The 25740-nt window shown below is 40.6% G+C and overlaps 1 long non-coding RNA gene and 1 other non-coding gene across 3 annotated transcripts; one reads left to right on the plus strand and one right to left on the minus strand.

Moving 5' to 3' along the window:
- Positions 1-410: 410 nt before the first annotated feature.
- Positions 411-4775, plus strand: LOC112640853 (uncharacterized). Of its 2 annotated transcripts, none has more exons than XR_003124302.3 (3): positions 411-3275; positions 3768-3921; positions 4110-4775. It is a non-coding gene; the product is annotated as an uncharacterized LOC112640853 (long non-coding RNA). The 2 variants fall into 2 exon arrangements; XR_003124301.3 differs by having other exon boundaries at positions 413-3275; positions 3768-3859.
- A 3453-nt stretch (positions 4776-8228) lies between these two features.
- LOC112641683 (U6 spliceosomal RNA) lies at positions 8229-8335 on the minus strand. The gene has a single exon (XR_003124772.3). It is a non-coding gene; the product is annotated as a U6 spliceosomal RNA (small nuclear RNA).
- Positions 8336-25740: the final 17405 nt, after the last annotated feature.

Consider the following 25740-nt stretch of genomic DNA (forward strand, 5'->3'; position numbering starts at 1 on the left):
TTCCCTTTGGAGGCTCTAGGGCAGGAATAATTCCCATTGAAATAATCCCATCTCCTTAAGTGCAGATGGAACCTATAATTTGCTTCTAACTGAAGAAAAACTGGAAAGAATCCACCTTCCAAGATCATTCCCCTTGTGGGCAAAATTGAGTTCTTTGCTGTTGTTGGGCTAAGGTCCTCATTTTCTTGCTTGCTCTCAGCCAGAGCCTGGTCTTTGTTCCTAGAGGCTGGCCTCAGGTTGTTTTTTTTTTTTTTTTTAATGGCCTGACCCACCTTCAAACCACCAATGGGGTGTGGAAGTCCCTCCTTATGTTTCCACCTTGCTTCTTTTTCTACTGTCTGACGGAGAAAACTTTGTTTTTAACAGGGCCTGTGTGCTTTAAATCAGGTGTATATGGATGGTCTTCCTATCTTGAAGCAAACGTGTGCTGTATAAAATAACACTCACAGAAGTGATCTCCACCAAGACAAGAGATTAGGACGTGGAATCTTGGGAGCCATTCTTAGAATTCTGGCTCAAAAGTCTGAATTTATAATTTAGACTCCATCTTAACATACTGGTGAGAGCCTCCTCCTGGCCTTGAAGAAGCCAACAGCCACATTGTGAACTGCCTATGGAGAGGGACATATGGCAGAGAACCACAGGCAGCCTCTAGGAGCTGAGGACAGCCTTCAGTGAACAGTCATTAATAAGTTAGAACTCAGACCTCTAACTACAACCTCAAGAATCTAAATTCTGCCAACAACTGTACAGGCTTAGAAGAGGACCCTGAGCTTCTGAAAGGAAGATAGCCTGGTTGACATTTTGATTTCAATCCTACAAGATCCTGAGCAGAGGACCCAGCTACTCCTGAGCCACAGAAACTCTGAGATGGCACAAGATAGTAAATGTGTTTTGTTTGGAGCAACTGTGTTGTGGTGATTTGTTCCCCAGCAACAGAAAACTAATACATGGGGCTCGCCTTTGTAGATCTTGATTCAGAAAGTCTGGGATCAGAACTCAAAGTCTGTAATTTAAAAAATAATCCAGGGGAATTTGATGCACATGGTCTCTTCCCTAGTTTGAGAAACCCTGAATTACTTCTCATAATTTTCATCTTTCATTAAGATGTAGGAAAAGCTCAGCATTGTGATTTTGTGCCCGGGAGAACTGCATGTAGCCAGAGTTTTCATTCCTTCATTTCCTTCAGGAGAACATTACTCACTGAAAGGAGCTTAAAATCTGTAATAACCTGAGAAAGACCCCAGAGCTAGAGAATCTACAACATCCATGGCACTCGAGACATAAAACAGCTTGTTCCTTCCGAAGATTGGGTAATTCAATCATCTTCCAGAAGGCCACCAGCAGGAGAATGATAGAAATGACATATTTGCTGTTCATGGAAGAAAAAAAATGTAATTGGAAGGAAATAAGACAAGATGTTCGCAGATAAAGGAGGAACTATCTGCTGGTTTAAAAAATTGTGTGCTAGTTTACTCATCTGCCAACAATAAATTTCTATTTTCATCTTCACAATTGAAGCTTGGTTAGAATTAAATGCAAAGAGATTTTGCATTCAGCAGGGCAGACTTTTTTTAATGCCTCGAGATGGATCTATAAAGAATAAAGGTTAGTCACTTTAGCAGAACAAGGACCTGTTTATCACTTCACAAACCTAATAACTGATTTCCTAAGAAATAGTGGTGAGCACTGGGGCTGCCGCTACTACTCTAGCACATACATTTCGGCATTTAGGAGCAAATTCGATTTTGTGATTAGCAAGCAAACTGCCTCGCCTGTGCTTATTGGACTATATATTTTTGAAGTGGCTTTGGGGCTTTGGTCTGTAAAGTCTTTTATAGGCTATATTAATCACATTTTTTAACTCAAAGTATACTTTGACATCACTGAGGAATCGATATAGCTAATTCTGTGTGGAGGGCAATGTCTAGTGGCATGTTTACAAATCATATAAATATTGGGTAGGAAGGATCAAGCTGTCAAATTTACATGTTCATTGAAACAGGAACACGGAAAGTTTTCTATATGTCACTCACATCACTTGGAATGAGAACCTCAGATTGAAGTATTCCTTTAAGAAATAAAATTTCACAGTTGACGAAAGGCAGAGAAAAGGACTTATAGCCCTACTATAGCCTTTGAGGGGTAAAGACAAGGGGGTTGATTGAAAAATAACATTTTACTGAAAATAACTGAGAAGCTTTTACTGAAATAGGTTTGCAGTATTTGTAAAATGCATTAGAATGGCTCTTTAGGATTTACCAAACAAGATCCTAAAAACCTGAACTGTGACAGGAGACACTGTTCTAGGGTTTGGCCAACTGAACCCAATGTTGCATAGTCAATAAGCTAAGAATGGTTTTCACATTTTTAAAAGATTGAAATAGACTATCCAGCAGAAACGGGGTGTGGCCTACAAAGTCTAACCCTTTACTGAAAAATAGTTTGCTGATATCTGCTCTAGAACTAGGTGGGATGATCACTGAGAGCCGCGTGGCTAGGTATGAACTTTGTAAAGATCTCTCTCACCAGGAGTGCTCTCAGGGTTTCCATTATAAAGTCCTACCAGCTGGGTGCCTCACACAGCAGAAATTCATTTTCTCACAGTTCTGGAGGCTAGAAGGACAAAATCAAGGTATTGGCAAGGTTGTTTGTTTTGGAGATCGGCTTGAGGAGGGTCCATTCTAAGCCTTTCTCCTTGGCTTACATAGAGAGCTATCATCTCCCTGGATCTCTTCACTTTGTCTTCCTGCTGTACTCGTCTTGGGTCCACATTTCCCATTTCCCACCAATCATCTTGGATTGAGGACTCACCCTAATGACCTCATTTTAACTCAACTGCCTCCACAAAGATCTCATCTCCAGATAAGGCCCCATTCTGAGGGCCTGGGGGTTCGGACGTTAATATGTGAATCTGGGGAGGGAGGCTACAATTCAACCCAAAACAGTAGAATTCTCTAATATCCTCCACATCACTCAAATACAATTTTAATTTGAAAGAGGCCTAAATAGGTTATATGGTTTGCCCAAGGCCAAATGTCTAATGCTCACAGAAATAGGATGCGAATCCAGAATTTATTGCCCCAAGTATACTTTCCATTTCTTTCAATTGCCCTAAGGAACAAAATAACAACCATTAAAAATTAACAACATTACTCATCAGTTATTCAACTCTATAAATACGTGTGTTGTATGAACTGCCTGCTTATACGAGCAAGTCCCATCCCTCTGTATAAGGGGAGATCAAGTGTTTGGGCAGATATTTATAATAAAAGGTAAGAGGGGAATGTCATTACAAAATATCAGTAACTCACAAAAGAAGAGATTTTATTTCCTTCAAAAGCACACTTTTCGTTCAAGTGGTCTGCGTCTTATGATGTGTGTCACCTCAAGATTCTGTTAAGATAGACATTTCCTCTCTTCACACTCTGGAACCAGAACTTTGAAAGCCACTGCCAGTTAGCATCTATCTTTCTGGGTATCTTTTCTAGTAACGGGTGGAAGGATTCTTTAGATAAGAACCTTGGAAAAAGAATAGGAAAGAAAAATAGTTGATGGGATGAGCACTGGGTGTTACACTATATGTTGGCAAATCGAACTTCGATAAAAAAAAGAGAAAAAAAGAAAAGAAAAAAAGTTAAGAATGGAATGTGCAGCATGCGATGAGGGGTGTAGGGCAAACATTGATAGGAGCTCATGCAGCAAAGTAAAATTAACATGCGCAGTGACATTTGGCTATTAATTTCTATTCTTGTCTTATATTTCAGGACTCTAGTCCCCGGGTGGCCCAATTCAAAGAGACTGGTTTGGCTGTTTGTCTGCTGCGATGGCTGTTGTTCTCGCCAATGTGATATTCTGGGTCTGGTTCTTGGAGTCTGCTTTCCTCTGATCTCCTTAATTTACTCTCTCGTCTATTAGATGGTCATTTTCTTTTATTAAACAGCTTAACGTGATTATAAGGGAATTCTCAGGATCACTTTAAACAATTTCTTTTATTTATTATTTATTTTTTAGCTTTTTTATTTTTATTGTTTTACTTTAAACAGTTTCTAAAGGTTTCCCCTGCCTGTGTTCTCTGCTGAACCTACCCGGCGTGCTTCCTTCCCCAGGACGTGGTCTCTGCAAAATGCTGGGCTCCTGCGTCCGTTGCCGGCTCTGTGCGGAGGGCCCCTGGCTGAGCTTTATGGAGCTACTCGGGAAAAGGATTTTCGTGGCTCCCTGATTTTGGCAAGAAGAGAACAGCTTCCGAGATGAATCTAAACTGAGAAGGTTTCTTCCAATGCACAGATGTCATTGATCTACTTATATTTCCTGTGATAAAATATTGAATGTCTCCTGCTCGCTGCCAGCGCCTAGAATCTGATTCTTGAACCACGGCCTGCCTAGCACCCAACTGTGAACCTAAGTTCATCATCCTTTTAAGCACATTATCTAATTAGAGGCCAGAGAAAAACACAAAGTGGCTGTTCCAAACCAGTTTGACCGGCCTTCTCTCTGTGCTGTGGTTTAGCCCCAGTGACAAATATTAGCCTTTTTCCAGCTAAGCTTCACGGAGTCGCAGGTATCTGGACAATTTAAGCCAAATACTTAGGCTGAATTATACAACCCGGATTTTGTAGCTTCGGTCCAAACTCTACTAAGAAAGCTCAGAGTCCATTACTTTGCAGATATTTTTTAGGGATTTTTCTTTTTGGTCTGAGTAAATGCACATTTCTGTACACAGGGAAACATTTCCTCATTGCTCCTCCTCTTTTCTATCTCAATGAAAAATTAAAGTGATTTGCTTAAAAATATGTTAGTTTTGCATGAAACATTGCTTTAGCCATATTTGTATATAATTTGTGTATATAATCTATGCATGCTTGCAGTGACTTACACTAATTACTATGCCTTGTTTTTTTGAAATTAGGGAATCAACAATATAAAATAAAAGCGTGCACATAGTGCTATCTTGCACTTACGCCCTAGATCTGGGCATTCTGCTCATCAGAACTCTAGAAGAGCTGAGCTCTTCCCTCCTGGAAGGACATGGCTAAAGCTGGATAGAGCATGCAAGTAAGAGGAGTGTGAGACTTCTCTGGGCGACAATGTGCCATTCACAGAGCCCGCCCCCCAAAGCCTAGGAAACCCATGGCAGTTCTGAGGATAACGTGGTGGATTCTCTAGCTCCAGACCCTTCAGAGCAGAAGAAGGAGCTTTTGAGGCTCGAGGTCCACTGTCATATTGGGGCTATCATGTGGGGCTGAGGGAGGGCTTGCTTCCCCCCACCTGGCCAAACACGTGAGTGGCTACAACAGGTAGCTACATCTGTCTGGAAATGCTGATCATGCTTCCCCGAGAACCCCCAAATCTTAACTGAGTGCCGTTGGGTGGGGCCCAGAGATTTCCTTCTTCAACAAGCATTCAGATGAACCTTCCTCTGAGAAACCAAATAGAGAAGGCAACAACTTTTAATATTATCTCCTTATTTACATAAGTGGGAAGAATTATTTTGCTGCTAAATAGGAAAAAATAATTTAAGATAATAAATAACCCTGTTAAATAACCCCTCTATCTCTCCCACTATATTACATTGGGTATAAAAATTATTTTTATTTTTTAATTACTGATTAATTTAAAAAAATTTAAAAAATTGACAAAAGCTATTTTGTCAATTCTGTGGAGGCATATGTATAATTATTATCTACAAAAATCTCGTCCTATTTTCAGTGTACAATTTTATGAGTTTTGACAAATATGTACACCCGTGAAACCACTACCGCAGTCAAGAAATAAAACATGTCTCTTACTCTGAAGGGTTTCCTCATGCCCTTTACATTTTCCCTCCGGATGCTTTTGTCCCCAGAGACCTGCTGATCGGCTCCTTTCCTTTCTCACGTGCTTATTGGTCATTCTCAGGTTCCTTTTGTCAAGTGTCTTTTCAAATCTTTCTCCATTTTCTATTGGATTATCTTGTTATTATTATTGAGTTTAAAATTTCTTTGTATTATTCCGGATCCGAGTTCTTTGTCAGTTATTCAAGTTGAGGATATTTTCTCCCAGTCTGTGGATTACCTCTTCATTTTCTTAATAGTTATCTTTCAAAGAGAAAACACTTTTAATTTTGTTAAAGTTAAAGTAGTGCCACATTAGGGGCTCAGCATTGGTGTCGGATGGTGGCGGATGGGACAGTCAGAGTCAGCAGTAGCTAGGTGGGCCCTGCTCAGTGGGAGTCTCTGCGAGCAGACCCATGTATGGCCTCTGTCCCCACCCCGGCGGCCACTTCTATCAGGTGCTCATCCTGCCAGTCCTGGAGCAGCCAGGAGGGAGGCAGGTAGCACCAACTGGCCTAGACATTTTGTCTACTTGTTTGGGTGGTGCCTCTTCCACACAGGGTAATTTTTTAGCAATAGACTAAAATACACTGTGATATAAACATCTTCATACACTTTGCCCCTTTTCATCTCTCCATCTTGTCTCCAGGACTTGCTAGTCTTCAATCTTCTAGCTTTTTTCTTTTTACTTCTGATCATTTGTCTCACTCTTGGTGACTGCCCAGGCATCTCTGTCTCTTCTCGCCTTGAGCCACCTCTCTTTTCATATCAAGTAGATGTCTCAGTGCACTCTTCACTCCTCTGCCCATAGAGAACATTTCCCTCTCCCACTGTCTTCTGTTATAGACCTGAATTATAATCCCACTAGTGTCTGCTTACTGGCTTGCATGCATATCTAAAGTCCACGGTCAGGTTTTTCTTCCTCCAGTTGTTCTAATGGGACCTCTTATATTACAGGATCATAAGTGCAAGTCAGAGAATGGTGTTGGTGCAACTGTGGTGAGTGACAAGGACATTTGTGCCATCTGTTCTTGGAGCTTACTTACATCTGGTCCTGTTCAGGATCTATCCCAAATACACCTTTTCCTTCTCCTTAAGGATTGCTATTGGGCCCATCTCGCTTTATGAATTGATGCATCCAAAAGAACACAACTCATACTGAGCAGTTTCAGATGTATAATCATGTAATGACCATGGTCATGGTTTGTCTTTACTACAGCCTAGTGACATGGCACATCATCCTATACATGACTTTATTTCAGGATGATTCTCCCACTGGCTTTTGCCAAAAACTCCACATTCTTTCCCCACAAATACCATAGGGTCCACCAGACCATGGATACATGTATGGTCCTCACCGTAGGGCTGATTGAAATTAACCTAGACTCCCTGTAGAGCTCGCTCCTGCTCCAGGTCCCACTCAAAGCTGACAAACATGTATCACCAGGACTGAAGTTAGAGAAGTATTCTTAGTTATCAACTATTTTGCCTCCAGACTTCAAAAAAGACACTAGACACTGCTGATGCAAGATGCAGCATTTTTGGGACACCTGGGTGGCTCAGTGGTTGAGCATCTGCCTTTGGCTCAGGTTGTGATCCTGGGGTCATGCAGGAACTTGATGGGTTCAAGTTCCACATCTGGCTCCCACAGGGAGCCTGCTTCTCCCTCTGCCTGTGTCTCTGTGTCTCTCATGAGTAAATAAATAAATAAATAAATAAATAAATAAATAAAATCTTTTTAAAAATGCTGGATTTTTCTTTTGCCTTATAGATAATATCCTGATAACTCTCTGACCATTAGATCCATGGAATCTTCACTAAAGTGATAGTTCCTGAGTCTTTGTAAGGTTTGTCTCTTTTCTACTCTAACACATATGTCTTGTCAAAGCCCCCAGTGTACTAGCCAACTCTTGTTCATGCTGTTTGGTCAAGATAATATCAATGATGTCATATAGCATCAGTGTAATGTTCTGGGAGATGTCCTGGCAGTACAGATTTCTTTGGACTCTATTATGGCAAAGTGGGAAAGTTGCTGTAGATATAAGGGAAAACTGTAAATGAATACTATCATTAGTTCTGTGTGAATATAAACTGTTTCCAGCCTTTTCTCTTAATCACAGTGAAAAGGAATGCATTCACCAAGTCCACGATCATAAGCTATGTACCTTTATTAATTCACCCTAACAACTGTATCGTGTTTGACATAGCAATTGATTTGGGGGCAAATAATTATTTAAGCCTACAGTATTTAGTCATTCACCAGGATCCCACAGATTCTGCAGGGGTCAGTGTGGTAGGATTAGGTGGAGGTAAGATAGAAACCTCCAGATGTGCATCTTAAGGGACCCGGAGAGTGGTACCAATCTCCTCCATCTCCCTTGAAATAGGATATTGGTTTTATTTATTTATTTATTTTTAAATATGGAACGCTTCACGAATTTGCGTGTCATCCTTGCGCAGGGGCCATGCTAATCTTCTCTGTATCATTCCAATTTTAGTATATGTGCTGCCAAAGCGAGCACAGGATATTGGTTTTAGTTTAATATTTTGGCCGGTAGTAGGTTTCAGATGTTTCCACTTGGCCCTTTCCACTATGAAAGGTCTTACCTTATAGGTCAGTAATGTATCGGTGGATTTTACTTCAACAGCAAAGTACCATAATTTTAATTATGTACTTGGAGACTGGGGAAATGACCACTGGATGGGGATATATACCCAATGGGCCAACTCATATTTGGAGTTTAGTCATAATTCCATTTTATTATATGGTACCCATTATTAGATTCCATTCTATTTCTTTAAAAAATATTTATTTATTTATTTAAGATTTTATTTTTAAAGATGAGCCAAAGGCAGATGTTCAACTGCTGAGCCACCCAGGCATCTCTTCTTTAAGATCTTATTTATTTATTCATGAGAGACACACAGAGAGGCAGAGACACAGGCAGAGGGAGAAGCAGGCTTTCTGCGGGGAGCCCGATGAAGGACTCAATCCCAGGACCCCGGAATCCTGCCCTGAGCTGAAGGCAGACGCTCAACCACTGAGCCCCCCAGGCATCCCCATTAGCTCCCATTCTAAAAAGGGGCCACAATGATGTTTTGGATCTCTAGATATCAATAACCCTTTTCCAACAGTACTCAGAATGCTTGGGTGTTCTCCTTTCACAGTGTCGTCAAACTAGGTAAATGGTTTTAGGTTCCTTTGGGGAAGGACTGGGGAAATCACCACATCATATTAAATACTTATCACAATATCACATGAATTAATATATGTATTAATGTGTTCTAGGTTTGAAAATCAACTTAGGTCTGGGAACTTAGCAATGGATCATGACTTTATATTGGGACAACTGCTCTTAGATCCCTTCTCCTTCATTCTTGTCTTTTAAATTTTAGTACTGGATTTTAATCAACACTTTTGTTAAATATTGTCTAGTTTGCTGCTAGGGATGCCACCATGCTTTATTAACCATCTGTAAAGGGGGGTGCAGCCCACCTCAGTGCTCCTGTTACCTTACCTTACCTTACTTTATCATACTTACCTTACCTTAGGGTCTCCTGGCTACTTGCCATTAAGCACTAACCCCTGACCATATCATCCCCATGGATTTAATGAAGCCAGCACTGTGACTGCCTCTCCTTCCATCAGCCCTGGCCTGTGGAAGGGACTATACTGAACTTATTATTTATACTGGTCCTTCATTCACTAGAGCATGTATAGTGACCTTGATGAATGATCTGGGCCATTTGTTGCCTTCTTGGGGAGATATATCTGAAACATCTTCCAGAATAGGGAAAGATGGGCTGCCTTTGTCAGGTTTGAAGGATGGGGGAGCAGAGCACCTGCTGAGCCAATATGCTCAGGGGAGTTCATCCAGACGTCCCTGTGTCGTCTCAGAATCCCACATTACTCATAACCAGGACCCTGATTGTAACAAAACAGACCTGCCATGGCTGAGATTCAAACATCTCCGGAGCTTTGAAACTCTATCAGGTCTCTATCAGGTCAAAAAGTGAAGACTTTTTGATTATCTTTTTCAAAATGAACCGTATACTACTTGTCAGTGGTCTTCAGTTTCTCATGATCTCTCTTCAAGCCATCAATCCAAATTAAGAATAACCAGTCAACTTTCATTCTATGCATGGATTCCTCCATTTTCTGAATGCTTGGATCCCTAGAGCTGGACTGGCATTCCCTCTACTGGGATATTTTCCCATGTCACTATTAGTGAATGTTTTCACTGTTGTCTTGTGCCAGGGACTATCTGTACCTCATCTATCTTCTTTGTCCACTGTGCAGTGAGCCCTAAATTCAAGTTTTATTGTTTGTGTTCTTGGAGCACTCTCAATACCACTAGTGTTAGTTTGGGTCCTCTGAGAAGCAGGTGCTAAGACAGGATTGAACATTTAAGGATTTATTTGGGGGAAAAGCCTATAAGGGAAAAGGGTTTGGAGCCAGAGGAGGTGGTGGGTAAAACTAGGAGACCGTAATGCAACAATGAACCCTGTGACGTAGAGAAGAAAGAGTTGTACAGAAAGTCTCAGAGTGCCATACATTTCTAGGAATGTCTTGACCAGGCCCCCAGAGACTCCTTAAAGCAGTTACTCAACAGAGGAGTCTCACTTCTCACAGGAATGGACCTGTGTTCGTATCCCTGCCATACTCCATAATCTTGTGGGAGCAGCTGTGGGAAGCATGGTCTCAGTACAATTGCAGTGGCTTCAGAGTGCAGCAGCTGAGGCTGGTTGTCAATCAAGTTCCCCGTAGCAGGAAATGGGAATGGTCTGCTTTTATGGCCATCATACACACTTATGGAAAAGCATATCTTGGCAAAAATAAACTTCAGTATGTGTAGAGATGTTAAATACATAAAAACAAACTTCATATTATTTTGTTTGAACATTATGTTCAGCTGCACATAGTCTAAAATTTGTTCAGTGATTCTGGAAGGTCATATTGATTTGCTAAATAAGGCAAAAGAGACTTTGGAATGGCATTGTGGCCCATTTACTGGAAGACTTGGCATTGATTTTGGAAACTTAGAATGGTGTGTGCGTGAGAGGCAGAATTAGAGATTTTATACCAATAGGTGAAGGTCAAATGGAGTTCAAGGATGAACTTCTTACGTAAGGACTTCAGGTCGAGGGGACGAGGAAATGGCAAGACAGGGATTTATTATCTAATCTCCATATTAAGGTTGTAAACATGTCTCAAAACGTAAAATACTATCAACCGTAAAGTCCTAATGATCCCAGAAGGGAGCGTTTCTTTATGAAGGCTCTGCTCTCTTGATATCTCTGGCTCTGGTTCCTTGCTCTTGCTTTCCCATATCACTTTTTCTTCATGTCAATATGCTTTCCTATTTCTCTTTTAAAAAAAAAGTCTCATTCTTTCTGTTCTTTCTCCTTTTTATTCTCTACTTCTTAGTCTATCCTTTCTTTTCTCCTTGCTCCTTTATATTTTTTCTCTCTTTGAAGATCATGATGATTGAACCATAGCATAATAATCACAATTAAGTGAGAAAGGAGGGATTGGCAAAGCTGACTAAAAACAAGCAATCAATCAAAAAAAATTATGGGAGAACTGGTAATTATAAATGAATTCAGTCTAATAAATTTTATTTCAGAGAGAAATATAAAAAAAGAGCTAGTAAGCTTTAAGGAAGTCTGGATATGAATCAGATTTTAATTAGTTTCCCTATATTTTCGGGGAGCTCTTAGTGCTCTCCTGTCAATAAAGTCATCTGGAAGTATCTTTCTGTTCAAATTGTACCAACAGAGGAAAAGTTTATTGTTAACTGAGAATTTGTTTTTCCTTTGGGAGTCTGCTTCCAGACTATATGGAGCAATGAAAAAAAATTATATATTCTCTCATAATTACATTGTAAATCAAGGAAAAACCAAAGTTTGAAATGGGAAAAAAAGGACATTTTAAGCATATTCTGAAGTACAGCTGATGATGTCTCAATAATACACAATGTGAGGAACATAGATAATGGATAATCCGAACTTCTAAAATTAACTTGTTTTGATAGAGCTCATCATTGATCTTCAGGTTTTACTAAACTCTGAGATATTATTGGTGGTTTTAATAGTTCGTATGAACTCCTCCCCATTCCAAATACATAAAAAACAACCTTTAATCAAATTCGTTTTAATATTAAAGTGGTTCCTACCCCATTTTTTTATCCTCTTCAGTATTGAGCACAGTGCCTTGGACCGGATTCCCCTCACTGAAACTGTGAGATGTCTATCTCCAGACAATTCACATGCAAAAACTTTTGGAAGCTGGTGCATTTAGTGATATCTCATTCAAAGTAGGCGGCTATTTAGGTATCTGAGAGTGGAAATTATTTTCTGACAATAACTGGGTATTTTTTGCCTAATGTTTGATATCTCCAGGGGCAAAGTGAAATGGAGGACTGAGGTCCTTCGGGGTTTTTCTAAGATAAGTCCTGAGTGTAGTTGAATGTGAAGCTAGGAGCCTCTTCGGCGAAGTCTTTCTCCTAAGGGAAGGGCAGTGTCTGATCTTTTGCACAAGAGCAAGGTTCTTACCTCCTTACTGTGCCAGTGGGGACACCAGCTGACTTGCATTTTCTCAATCTGTCACCAGTCCCTCTTGCTGTTACTGTTGCTGCTACAGTCTTTCAGTCTCCAGGACTTTGTATAGTTGGCCATGTCCATTGTCTGTCAATCCCAAGTTTGAAAGGTTCTTTCATTTGAGCTTTTAATTGTTGCCAGGTACTGTGTCAGAGGTAACTTAAGAATGTGCTTTTTAAGTCTCCTCTGTCAAATGCCACGTATATTAGCATTTGGATATTTTTTAAAGTAGTACACAGTGGATTCGAACAGCCTGTGGGGAGATCATTCAAAATGAACTTTGAAAGTGTTCTAGGTGTTTAAAAATTAGTTAAATGTATTTGAGAAACTGCTCAGGTCCTGCAATTGCTTCTCATTTATTGGATATTTTGGGATTTAATATGGAATTAGTTTCTGCTTAATTAAAACTGAGTTCTAACATTGTCAGTATAATGATTATGAAGATTTGTTTGAAGGTAAAAAATGAAAAAAAAATGAAGGTGAAAAATGGAACCCAGCATACAGGGAGGGGTTTCCTGCTTGCAGAAAGCTGCCCGCCTGAGACTCGGAATGTAACAGACAATGTGGTTGCCTTTGTTGGTGAAGCAGATTCCTAGTGATGATTGTGTGCAGAGCAGAATGATAATTACGGTAATAATATCGACTGAGAAATTGAAATTATAAAATATACCTGGCTCAAATGCTGAGAAAGATACAAAACTGTGAACTTTGGCCATTTTTAAACAGTTAAACTGAGAGGGAAGCTTTTATATCATTAACCTCCCCCCCAAATAAAGAGAGAAAGAGAGAGAAAGAAAATGGAAAAAAGAAAGTGATTTCCTTTTATTGAGGTATAATTGACATATAACATTGTGCTAGTTCCAGATGTACAACGTAATGACACAGTGATTCAATATTGGTATATATTACAAAATGATCACCTGAGTAAGTCTACTTAACATCTGTCATCATCCACAGGAAATATTTTTTCTTCTCATGATGATAACTTTTAAGATTTACTTACTTGGCAAGTTTCCAATATGCAATACGGTGTCATTACCTTTAGCTGCTATGCTGTGTATTATATCCCCATGACTTATTCATTTTATAACTGGAAGTTTGTACCTTTTGATGACCTTCATCCATTTCGCATCCCTCCCACCCCAACAGCCTGTGGCAATCACTAATCCAAAAATGTGACATTAAGGAATAAGTGACATTTTAATATTAGATCATCTGTTTGGGCCATCCATTCTGATGTTATGCAGCTTCATTGTTATTGGTTATGAACCTCTGAAAGAGGCCAACAGTATCTTAGAAATGCCAAGTATTGTTGATTGAAATATCTTCCTACCTGCTTACAGCTCCAGAGGGCAGGTGACCTGCCTTGTCACCCTTTAGATCTCCCTACCTTTGTTCTTTGCTGCTTCTTACCTACTTTTCCACTGCCCCCGACATTTAGCAGAGTACTTCATCCAGAGCCAGGTTATCTAAATCCTCATTTTTATGGTCATTTGAGACATTAGTTAGGTTAAACAAAAGTTTGAAGATGTTTTGAAATGACAATATCAAGCAAGTGTTGAAGCTCATTGGAATTCATATATTCACAACATTTTTTTTCTGAGCATAACATATAAAAAATTATCTAGCAAGGGGAAAAAAGGGGGAAGGCGCCTGGATGGCTCAGTTGGTTAAGCATCTGACTCTTGATTTCGGCTCAGGTCTTGATCTCTAAGTTGTGAGACTGAGTCCAGGGCTGGACTGTACGCTGAGCATAGAGCCTGCTTAAGATTCTCTCTCTCCCTGTCCCTTTGCTCCTCTGTCTCTAAAGAAAAAAAATTATCAAGTTTTCCATTTTTTTAAAAAAGATTTTATTTATTTAATCATGAGAGACAGAGAGAGAGAGAGAGACAGAGAGGCAGAGACACAGGCAGAGGGAGAAGCAGGCTCCATGCAGGGATCCCTGGGTCCCCAGGATCACACCCTGGGCCAAAGGTGGCGCTAGACTGCTGAGCCACCCAGGCTGCCCAAGTTTTCCATTTTTTGTATATTTCCATAAATATTGCTCTATGTAATGATGTTCTGGTAAATGTTTAGCAAAAGAATGTTTCTAGAAAATAAAAGATTAAAAAAAAAAGACTGATTTGTAGCATTTGCTGATTTCCGTGGTGTAGATCCTTCCACCACAGCAGATTTCAGTCTACCCCTGTGAGTTCACTGAGTGGGAATTTAGGGAAAGATGTGCACAGTAAGATCTTGGAAGTCACTGTGAGCTGGCTTCAGCATCCTACTGCCTGTGGCAGAAGCAGCTGTTGCCTTGTGCATGTTTCTTATGACCATACAGTTTCACTACACCCTGCCTTAATTTCCAATCACAGGTTTTTGCATCTCTTTGAGAGTTATCTGTGTATGTGGGACCCCTTTCTACTGGAGCCAGAAGTGCCAAGAAATTATTTCCCCTGACAGCTGCAATTTGACCAATTACTGACAGTAGTTAGTGCAGAAATTCACCATCTCCCTCAACTCTGATGGGATAAGTTAGGGTTCTCTGCTCTAAAATGGCTCCCGTTATTCCCCAGCAGTGAGTTTGAGGGTGATGCATCCTATATTGATTGTTTTCCCCTTCCCTTTTGTTATTTTCTTCCTTATTTACAGGTATTTCCTAGAATCAACCCTAATAAAACTATTTGCATTGAATCCTGTCTCAAGACCTACTCCTGATGGAGCTCAAACCAACTCAAACTCCTTCTATTCACTTCAATTTCCACCTTTTGCAGATGTCTTTGGAATATAATTGTCTATATTCCCTATTCATATATCTATTTGGTATTTCCCATCATTACTTCAAACTCAAAATGATCTCTCATTGTCTCTGATTCCTTTTCTTCCCTATCATTTCTGTTAGAGGTGGGGTGGCTTTGGGTACTTCTTCCTCTGACTAAAAATATCAACATAGCATTAGGCCTGCATTAAAGCCTCTGTAATGGAGAGAATTTGCTACCAAATATGACCTACTTGCAAACCTGGACAAGATAGGCTCCGATTCTTTTGTTGTGATTTCAGGCTGTATTGTAAGAAATGTGGAATCCAGGGCTGAGCAAAGGACTGTACGTGGCTGAAATAAGGCCAAAGAACAGAGCTCTAAAGAGGGACATGGAAAATATCTTACTGATATCAACCAAATTTAAATTTTTTGAGGTGTTTTTAGATATAAATTGTGTGTTCTTATAATTGCTCCCTCTTTTTTTTCCCTCTTCTATGATGGCAATATTTTCTTTAAATTACTTTTAAACATAAATCTGTTTCATTTTGTTGCTCGAGTTTTTTGTCTTTTTTTTTTTTTTTCACACACACAAAAATCTAGTCCAAAACACAGCTATGGTCACAAAAAGAGTAATTTTAATGTCAATCTCCATTTTCAAACTGGGATTAAACATTTTCCAGGAAAATGTAAAAAAAAATCTGTCAGAAGAAAACTTCTGAAATGTTTGATTTGTAAAAAAAAAGAAAAAGTCTCTCACTATCCATAACACATCCATAACGACAATTTCCTTCTACGCTGGCAATGCAAACAACATAAGAACAGGAGCAAAAAATCAACGAAGAATATGCAAAAAAATTATATTTTCCTCTCTCATGATGTACATATTGCCTAATTATGACAGAAGAGATGCCATCTGTGTGAGACTGTTGGCTCAGAATTGCCTTGATTCTTCTCATGTGTGCCTTGGGAGCCATAAATCCTATAGTAGTAAAGACAGGAAATGAAAATACAGTTCAGATTTGAAAGCTGACTTTTGGTGCTTCTCCTATTTATTAAGTTATGGGAGTGACATCATAAGGTTGTTACTTTGTTTGCCTTTAAAAGAACAACTAACAACTATTTAAGAACAAAGCACCTCTCAAAGAATCCTCAAACATGGGGGTGAGGCTGAAGCACACCCCTACCCTGTACTGTACAGACCAAGATGGACTGCATTAGAGGGATAAGAGGAGTGGCTGCATGTTGACTGCATTGTCCCTCCCCCAGACCAGCCTAGCCCAGCCCAGCACCTTGAGAGGTTTCCCCCGAGCCCCTGATTCCTCCAGTAGGAAAGAGAATAGAGTGGGGGACAACCAGCTCCCTTCCTCCCAGCATTGGGGTCACATTGTGGGAGCCTCTACTCCGACCTCACACCGTGAGGATTGCAGAGAGATATTTGAGGGCTCAACCACTTGCAATCTAGGACAGAGAAGCAGGGAGGAGTTCAGAACAACCAGCACATAGATCTTAGTAGGCTGAGTTCGTGCCCACAGTGCTCAGTATTGTAATCACAGCCAGCAGTTTTGCCCATCTGGAGAACAGGGATACAGATGCGCTCTGATCAGGGAACGTGGCTGGTGCAGGTGTGCCTGATTCAGATACTCAAAAGAGAAATTGTGTCCACCTCATAGCCCACTTAGTCCACACTCACATGAGGAGAGGAATCATAGTCCCCCTGCTGTGAATAGTGTCTCTTGGGCCCTTCTGAGCAGAAGGGCTGGCCACGACTCTGGCCACGCATAGCTGTGTGGCACATGGGAAAAAATAATCACCCCTGGAGCAAAGCCCGTACGGGGCATGGAGATTCCCCATGCTATGTACTAGCAGGGGCATTAATTCACAGCCAAGGCTGAGGGTAGCTTCTAGTCCCTTACAATCAGTGAACCTGTTTGGGAAATTGAGTGTAGCCTAGAGTGGCCTCTCCCCTCTTGCCCAGGCAAGGGAGCTGAGACAGATCCCAGATAGCCAAAGCCATCCTGAGAAAGAAGAGCAAAGCAGAAGGCATCATACTTCCTGATTTCAAGCTTTCCTGTAAAGCTGAAGTCACCAAAAAAGTATGGTACTGGCACAAAAATAGACCACTCAGTAAACCAGAATCAGGAGCCCAGAAGTAAACCCAAGCATATATGGTCAAATAACACTTACCAAGGGAGCCAAGAGTGTGCAATGGAGAAAAGACCATCTCTTCAATAAATAGTGGTGGGGTGATAGGTTATTCATATGTAAAGGAATTAAATTGGATCCATATCTTACACCACTTTCAAAAAATGGAACTGGATTAAAGACTTAAGTGTAAGACCTGAAAACATGAAGAAAACATAAAAACAAAGCTCCTTTCCATGAGTCTTGGGAGTGATCTTTTGAATACGACACCTAAAGCACAAGTAACAGAATAAAACCAGTGGGAGTACCTCACCCTGGACAGCCTCTGCATGGCGAAACAAACAGCAAGCACGTGGAAAGCCAACCACGGAATGGGGAAGAAATATATGCAAACTGAGTCTCTGATAAGGGGTTCATATCCAAAATATGTCAAGAACTCATACACTTCAATAGCAAAAAGGCAACCTGATTGAAAAATGGGCAAAGGGCCTGAATAGACATTTATCCAGAGAAGACAGATGAAAGGTCAACATCAATAGTTGTTCAGGAAATGCAAATTAAAACCACAACAAGCTCCTCCTCACATCTGTTAGCATGGGCATCATAAAAAAAAAAAAGGCAGGGTAAGTGCTGTCATGCATATGGGGAACACGTCTACACGGCCGGTGAGAATGTAAACTGGTCCAGCTATCATGGACAACCATGTAAAGGATCCTCAGAAAATTAAAAGTCAAAATAGCACTGGTCCAACAGTTCCACTTCCGGATATACATTCAAAGGGCATGAAAACATTAACTGGAAAAGATATCTGTACCGTCATGTCCACAGCAACGCTAGTTACCATAGCCAAGACATGGAAAGGGCCTCGGTGTCCCTCGATAGACGGACAGATTATATAGAAGCATATATCTATATACTCGTACTATTCAACCATAAAAAATGAGATGTAGAAGCATATATCTATAGACTCACATATATAAATAGACTAGTCTTATTCAACTTTACAAAAATAAAGAAATCCTACCATTGGTAACAAAGGGAGCTTTGTTAAATGCATTATGGTCAGTGAAGTAACGTAGATGGAGAACCTAAATACTGTATGATCTCACTTATATGTAGAATCTTTAAAAAGAAAAAGAAAAAAAGCCTCATAGAAAAAGAGGTCAGACTTGTAGTTACCAGAGGTGGAAGGTGGGGATAGTGGAATAGGATGAAAGCGGCTGAAAGGAGCAAACTTGTGGTTATAAGCTAAGTCCGTAGTAGGGATGTAACTAACGTACAATGAGCGGCTATAGTTCACACTGCTGCTGTGGGATTTACGGGGAGGTCGTTAAGAGGTTAAATTCCAAGTTCTCATCACAAGGAGAATTGTTTTTGTTCATTTTTCCTCTTTCTTTTTACTACAGCTATGTGGTAAGATGGATGTTAGCTGAACCTACAGCGCTAATCATCTCACCATATACGTAAATGAAACCATCACGCTGTATTCTTTAAACTTAAACAGGAAAAAAAAAAAAAAAAAAAAACCTTAAACAGGGAAGCATACCAGTTATTTCTCAATAAAGCTTGGTGGGGGAAAAGTAAACTCTCCATTTAGCCAGGTACTTGAATGCCACCGTGTGTCTTGTGAAGTCACTTTACTGACACCTGGAGTGAGTCCTTTTTTAGACACTCGGCAATTGTATGTTTTTGAGGTCAAAATTAAATCTCGAAGTAAAGTACTTCTTGTCAGTGCACGGTTTGCTCTGGCTGTTAGCAGAGGTCAGCTGCTCTCATTTTAAGTGAAATTAGAGCAGCATTTTTGTTTCACTCAGATCTTTCTCTTAGAACAGCTTTCAAGCACGGGTAGCTACTGTGGCCTGGGGGCCGGGCCTCAGTGAGAACATGTGTTTAATTAGTAAATGTCAAATTAAAGAAAAAGGGAAGAAATATGTGGAAAAATCAAGGACTGCATGAATCAGACAGGTCGTTTTTGATATTTTGAGTTATTGAATAAGCAAGTCATTCAGTGATATATTTATTCCTTTGACCATAATGATCCAAAATGGGGAATGGCCAGTAGATGGTGTTATTGGTGCCAGATGATATCATTGGGCTTAATAATAGAATCAGAGTAGTACAGATCAAATAGAGCCTTTTAGGAAATTTTTATTGAGATTTTCTACATGGTGAACAATCCACAGTTTCTTCTATTAATACTTCTGATCTTTGATTTTTAATTGCCTTTGGTCACCAATTTATACTTCTAAACAATGGCTGAAGTGGGCTTTTTTGTTTCTGAGGAAATTGTTCTTTTCTGTGACTGCCATTACAGCCAGTTGTTACAGAAAAAGGTCAGCAGGTAATTTATTGGGAAATAAGATCATGAAAATTTTGTAAAGGTGGTTTCTGATTACATGGAGCTGTGTAAGTGGCCCATTATAATTTTCTAATATTGTATACATTTTGTTCTTAAGTATCTTTCAGTGTTTTAGAAGAATTTTTTCCATAATACCAAAAATGACACATGCCTGTGAAAAGATGGGAAAAATTAGGTTAAATAAAAACCCTAATATAGTCCTGTGCCGAATTTTGGAGCCCTCAGACTGAACACTGAGTACTACAGAACACGATGGAAGGATCTAGAAGAGCAGAACTATCATTAGTGGATCACTGTTGGGTTACTGTACTGGTCTTGGCAGAATTTAAGGCGATATTTTCTCTGATTCCTTTCCAGTTTCTAGATTCCATCTTCCTTGTCCTCTGCCTCATTCCTTAAGCTTTTTTCTCATTAATCCCTATTTTGACCATTTACTTGGGTGTCTTCTAACAGAACTTTAATTTCTCTCTCTCTCTAAGATTTTATTTATTTACTTGAGAGAAAGTGAGAGACAGAGAATGAGCAGAGGGTGAAGAACAGGGAGACGGAGGAGCAGGCTCCCCACTGAACATGAAGGCTGATGTGGGACTTAATCCCAGGACCCTGGGATCATGACCTGAGCCCAGGCCAGACCTTAACAGACTGAACCACCTAGGGCCCTTATTTCTCTCTCTCTTTTTAAAAAGGATTATTTATTTATTTATTTATTTATTTATTTATTTATTTATTTATTTGAAAGAGAGAGAGAGAGCTTGAGCCGGGGTAGAGGGTGAGTAGAGGGAGAGAGAGAAGCAGATTCCCCACTGAGCAGGAATCCCAATATTCAGGGCAGGACCCAGGACCCTGGATCCTGACCTGAGCTGAAGGCAGATGCTTTCCTTACCTCCCTGAGCCACCCAGGAACTCCCAAATTCTAATTTCAAATGCATTCAAATCCACCTCTGATTAATCAAGTTCAGATAGATGTAGGCAGATCATTTGAGACTAAGAACCACATACACTATCCCCCTAGCCCCCTCTTGTAGGTTCATCAAACCATCCATAAAAAGTCAAAGAAGGAAGTTCATTGAACTCATAGAAAATGATGGAAAACAAATTTTCATGTCTAACGTGAGCAGGAAAACGTGTCGACCTAAAACTAATACCAGAGTTTTGAGACTTAGGTTACACATAGTATGTGTTTGGAAAAGCCATTTAGATCAATGTTCTGAGGAAGATGAGTCTCACAAATTCTACCCCACATGTCCAAGCACCCTCTCCATTCCCAGCTTCATCAAAACAAAAACAAAAATTTGATGATCTTGAGAAACCCATCACACTGTATTCTCTCTTGGGAAATTATAGCATAAATTAGTACAATAAGATCCTGCAAAGTCCTGCAGTGGATTAGCATCTCTAATGCTGTTTAAAGTTCAACATTTTCAAAATCTATTTGGCTCTAAGATCCAGACTTTTTCTCATGTTTTCTGAAACTTACTTTTTCTTTTTCTTTCCTTTAGTTTTCCTTATTTATTAATTTTTATCTTTTTCATTCATTTCTAAACTTTGTTACACGATCAGTATCCAGGTAATTGCTGATCTAGTTCTTATTCAAATATTTTTTCTCTCTAAATGGGTTACATGCCAATCGCGTTTCTATAGATTTATTTTTTCTTTTACTTCTGTCTGCTTTACAGCTTCAGAAACTTGGAAGGGTCACAGTTTATGCCCAATATTTCCCTTCTATCTCCTTTTTATAAAATTTCATTTCTTTAGGCTCATTCTACAGGACATTTCTGTCCCAGAAAATGAAACAGACAGTGTTGAGCACTGTTCATTACTACTGTATTCTTCTGTTTCACCATTGTAAGATATACTGAATGCCATGTTCAATTGTGGATGTGTCAAAACAAAAAGAGATAGAAGTTGAAGGCCTCTGTTCATTTCCTTCCTATTATACTTGGGCTATTCTATATTTTGAAATAGCTTTCAATTCATAAAAGAAAATTAAAAACCTGTATCCTTTTTTTTTCCTTTTCAGCAAAACAAGGCAGTAACTTTCATTTAACCATCTTTTCTATAAAAAAATAAAAATAAAAATAAAAACAAGTTTTGTGGTTTTGTGTGTTAAGGACCAAACAAACATAATTCAATGGCTGCTATTATCTTGGGGAATTGGCTGAACAGCATTCAAAGGCTTTCTTCCAAAAGCTCTCGATTCATTTCTTTGAGTTTTGAATAGAAATTTGCCCAAGCAGGTATATGAAAAAATCCTCAGAGAGGATTTTTTTTCCTCCTCAGAAATGACTTCTGACATCTACAGTCCCACCATCTATCTTTATCCGTCTGTCTGCATAGCCTTGTAGAGACTGGCTTCATGAGACCACCGTGTCTGTCATGCAGAAGACTGTGTGGTTCCACCTTTGGAGTCCCACACACTGGAGAAACTGAGTGTCCAGGAATGTGGTCCATTGGGAAGGGGATTAGGGGATGTTTGCAGTGAGGAGAGTCTTATCAATAACATGACGAGCAACTTCGACATGACTCTGTGGTCCACAATAAATGGGAAGAGGCCACTGCCCATGTCGTGCAGGGATAGTAGGCACAAACTGAGTCAGAGCCATATATTCATGACTCTTCTCAAAATCCCCCTGGCTTTAGACAGGATCTAATAGAATGAGCAAGTCTAAGGACTTTGCAGAGTTCCAGGATGAGTGATAAGGTTTTGTAAAAGGCAGAGTGAAAAGTAAGGCATGGCAGGGGTATCCCCTGGTGTGTAAGGAAAGGCGTGGTTGGGAATCTCTTGACAAATGTCAGATGGTGTCGTGGAAAAGTGTGCTGACTCAACCATAGACTGGCTCCCCATACCGTCCAGGGTGTTGATCAAGTTCCTCAATCTCTGTGAGCCTCCGTCTTCTCAAGTGTAATGTCAAAACCTGGCAGTATTGGGGTCAGGGCTGGGAAAGGCAAGGCCTGCAAAGTGCTTGGCTCGTTATGTGGCAGCGCGGCCTTCTGTGGGTGCTGCTGCTGCTGCTGTGGGGGTGCTTCCTGCCGTCCTCCACTGCGCTCCCTAGCCGGGAGGGGGGTGGTGGTGGTGCGTGGGGCAGCAGTGAGAAACCACAGCGAGTGGAGTGAGTCGTGGCCGGGGAAATACTGGCTCTTCCCTGGGGCTGCGCTGTGCAACATTAGGGGCCGCCTCGTCAACTTGTGAAGCCTCAATCTGCAGAAAGTATGTTGGTTTTTAAAATGACATGTTCTGTTGCTTATTTTGTTGAATGAAATAGAGGAAAGCAAAATCTACAAGGTAGCATTAGAACATTTTACTGAAAGTAAGTAAACTGTAAAGTGTAATACAAGGGGTTTTTGCTTTTAAATATTTTATTTATTTATTTATTTATTTATTTATTTATTTATTTATTTATTTATTTATTTATTCATGAGAGACACAGAGAGAGAGAGGCAGAGACCCAGGCAGAGGGAGAAGCAGGCTCCCTGTGGGGGCCGGTGCGGGACTCGATCCTGGGTCTCCAGGACCACCCCTGGGCCCAAGGCAGGCGCTCCACCGCTGAGCCCCCCAGGTGTCCCGGATGGTTTAAAGTCTTCAGGAAGCTTTGTCTCTCTCAGCAAAGGAACCTTGAATTTTGCATTTGGAAAAAATTGTCTTTTGTTGGGGGCAGGAGCACGGGGAGGGGATGCTGAGGGGAAGTGTGTTAGAAGGGGCCCTGCTTACACTCTTAAGTCAGCCAATAAAACCTCCCATTATTACTGAATAAACAGTGAAGTCGTAGGCACTTGTGTTTGGTTGAGAAACCAGTTTTCTCATCCAACAACATGGAATCTTGTTCATGGCCGTGCCACAGCTGTGTCAGAGATTCGTTATTTCCTCTGTGTGGATTATGATGCCCTGCCCTTGTAAACTCTGCTGGTTGTGGGGTGTGTGTGTGTGTGTGTGTGTGTGTGTGTGTGCACGCGTGCGCATGTGTGCGTGTCTGAGACCAAGAGGTGCAGGAGTTGGGAAAGTAGGAAGATGCTTAGGTTTAATCGTCACCTCTTGCTGAAGAAGTCGCTTGAAAAGAATTCGTTATTCTGCGAAGTTCAGCACCAATTAGTATGCAGCTACTTATATCGATAAAAGAAATTTCTGCAGGTAGGCTCTTCAGCTCTGGTGCCCTTGGCCTACTTGGACCCCCGTGAAGTGCGCTACTCCGCTTCTAGGGGATGCAGGTTTCCCCAAAGCGGCAACCATCCCCCCAGAATACTCACCCTGGGGCCGGAGTGACGACTGAAGATACGGACAGTAGTTAGGAGGCTCAGAGCTCTCCGGCTCAGGATGGTTGGATCGAGCAAGGGAAGGCTGATGACTGGGCTCCTAGGGCCGCACGTGCACAGGGAAGAAGTCTCAGCCACGACAAGGAACTGCAGGGTTGAGCCTTCTCCATGACTAGGAAATGTGACAAAGGAGGGTAGCTGTTCACTGTCTAGGGGTTTCCGGGGTTTAATCTGGGATGAGGCTGATGAGAGGCAGAGCACTCCAGACTGGTAGGTGGCAGGTTTCATAAGCAAGGGAACTTATGTATGAGGCTTGTCTTGGGCACCCCAATAGGAGTCCATCTCTGCGCCTGCCCTCCAGAATCTTAGAAACTCTACGGAGGCCTTCACTGGGTTCAGTTACATACCCAGCCTCAACATCACATTCCTGTGGCAAGGCTGTATCCTGGGAGCCACTTCTGGGAGCAGGGAAGGCAAGTGGGATACACATTCCAGGGACACAGGAGGGGATGGGAAGCCTCCAGTTGCCCAAATCCAGCTCGTGGGTCAACTTGTTGACCTCCCTCAACAGTCAGACTCCTCTTGAAGGGAAGCCGTGCTTCCTAAGCTGCCAGGAGGGTCAGGAGTGGTGGTTGAGTGTGGAGGCTTGGGGACAGGAAACAAGACTGACTGATGTATTAGTTTGTACCTCATAGAACAGTGTCCCCTGCTTGATTCTCAGACATACATGGGTCCCTGTCATACCTGAATGCCCACAATAGAAATGTGGCCCCACGTAGTGCAGGCTGGGGAAGCATGGATGCCCCCCAAAATAAGCCCAATTCTGAAGGGAGCCTAGTCTGTTTAGGAAAGTGATAGGACAAAAACAGTATGAATTAAAAGTAGAAAATTCCTTTTGTTATTGAATCTTAGTGGAAATACTTGAGTACACTTTTATGGACGTGTAATTTACATGCAATAAAGTGCAAAGATCTTAAGCGGATAGCTTGATCGTAAAAATATATATGCTATGTAACCAATACATCAAAATGTAGAGCTCTTGAGTGTCTGGCTTTTTTTGGTCACATGTATTTGAGATTCCTCTATGATATTTTATGATGTTTAAGCTGTAGTTCTTTCCTTTTTTGTGCTTCGTAAAAAGCAATTTTAATCTGTCTTCTTTGTAGACTAAAAAGTAAAAGAAAAACACAACTCAGTTTAGTTCCAGTAACAAGGAAATCAGCATTATGTTCCTATGAATTTACACTAATTTGGATTTAAAATATTTTAATAAGTTATTTTTAAAAATATTTTATTTATCTATCCATGAGAGACAGAGAGAGAGAGAGAGAGCCAGAAACGTAGGTAGAGGGAGAAGCAGGCTCCATGCGGGAAGCCTGATGTAGGACTCGATCCCGGGACCCAGGATCATACCTTGGGCCAGAGGCAGACCCTCAACCACTGAGCCACCCAGGGATCCCTATTTTTAATAAGTTATTACTCATGTGTGATTTAATGAGAAATATAAACTTTTAGAAATCAATAGGAATTTTCCAAAAATTTTTACTTGTGATAGAATTACAATGTATTTTTATTAAATACCAAAACATTAAACTATTTTACAAAAAGTTACAATTGAACATGTTTATTTGTATTATGTGTGGACTAAACCTGTTCCTATGACAATGGAGATGTGAATTTCCTCATAGCAATTTAAATATATTAGTTTTCTGATTTGATGCTGAGGAGTTTGAAAGATAGAAAGGGACAGAAGAATGGAAATATACACCATCTGAAAATATTTATAAACAGGCTGATGTGATCATGCTTTGCTAGACATTTATCTATATCCTGTT

The sequence above is a fragment of the Canis lupus genome, chromosome 33, assembly GCF_003254725.2.
Source record: "Canis lupus dingo isolate Sandy chromosome 33, ASM325472v2, whole genome shotgun sequence".
In the NCBI taxonomy this organism is placed as follows: domain Eukaryota; kingdom Metazoa; phylum Chordata; class Mammalia; order Carnivora; family Canidae; genus Canis; species Canis lupus.